The following is a 1244-nucleotide window of genomic DNA, read 5'->3' as shown; positions in this document are numbered from 1 at the left end:
CAGGACGATGCTAGGGAAAGGCCTCTTTTAGAAACATCTTCATGCGCTGGTCATTCGGCTGTTTGGAGAGATAAGCTTACCTGAGCCCAGGACCAGTCTCCACGGGGCAGGGATCAGCGTCTGAATCCTATAAATAACGGAGGGGAAGAGAAGTGAGAGGGAGAACATGGGCTACAAGGGGGTGGCCCTTTTGTTACCCATGAGTTGAAAGAGTTCTTCAGAGTTCTTTAGGGTGGAAAAATGAAATGCATAGATATAGGATTATGGGAGACACCTGTTTTAAGGAGACTTTATACATGTGAAAGGGATCTGGGAGTCCTAGAGACCATAAGTTGAACATGAGTGAACAGTGCGATGTGGCAGCTAAAAAGGCCAATGCTATTTTAGGTTGCATCAATAGGAGTATAGTCTCTAGATCAAGGGACGTAATACAGTGGTACCCTGGGATACGAATGCGCCGCCTTACGAAATTTCCGGGTTACGAAAAAAATCCATTAAAAAAAACTGTTCCGGGTTACGAAGGTTATTTCGGGTTACGAAAAAAATTTTGGTGCTTTTCGGCGCTTTTTCGCACGAAATCGCGGCTTTTCCCCATTAGCGCCTATGGCATTTCGGCTTGCGAATGCTTTTCGGGTTACGAAAGCGGCGGCGGAACGAATTAATTTCGTAACCCGGGGTACCACTGTACTGGCAATCTATTCTTCTTTGGTCAGGCCTCTCCTGGAATAATGTTGGGTCCAGTTCTGGGCAAAACAATTCAAGAAGGATGTGGAGAAACTGGACCCATGCGTCCAAAGGAGAGTGACTGAGATGGTCAAGGATCTGGAAACCATGTCGTATGAGGAACAAGTCAGGGAGCTGGGGATGTTTAACCCAGAGGAGAGAAGGTCAAAGAGTGATAAGACACGCCTTCAAGTATTTAAACAGGGCTGCAAGGGGATGGTCTTGGGGTGGCCCTGTTCGTAAAAGCCTCCCCTCTGCCAGTTTTGTCCTTTTTTACCTGTGAGCCGAAAGAGTTATTCACTTTCTCCCCATCTCTTCCTTTCCCTGCGGCTCCCTTCTCTTCGTTTTCCTATCAAGAGAAAAAAAGAATGAGTTTGGACAGTCCTCCAATAAAGAAGAAAAGGGGGGAATGGACTCTATTACATTACCATCAAACAGGTGGTATTACATTACCTCTGCCTCAAGCATGTCAGGGATCCCCTCCAAACTGAAATACAGACAGGGAACTAATATCATCATCA

General features: G+C 46.1%; 1 long non-coding RNA gene across 1 annotated transcript; it reads right to left on the bottom strand.

Annotated features, from left to right (window-relative positions):
* LOC121918630 lies at positions 1-1213 on the bottom strand. Its single transcript, XR_006101273.1, has 3 exons — positions 1177-1213; positions 1001-1072; positions 1-127 (listed from the first exon to the last, which is right to left on the bottom strand). It is a non-coding gene; the product is annotated as an uncharacterized LOC121918630 (long non-coding RNA).
* Positions 1214-1244: the final 31 nt, after the last annotated feature.

This window comes from Sceloporus undulatus, unplaced genomic scaffold (genome assembly GCF_019175285.1).
Source record: "Sceloporus undulatus isolate JIND9_A2432 ecotype Alabama unplaced genomic scaffold, SceUnd_v1.1 scaffold_20488, whole genome shotgun sequence".
NCBI lineage: Eukaryota > Metazoa > Chordata > Lepidosauria > Squamata > Phrynosomatidae > Sceloporus > Sceloporus undulatus.
The sequence above is the reverse complement of the archived record's forward strand: the minus strand, read 5'-3'. Positions and strand labels throughout refer to the sequence as shown.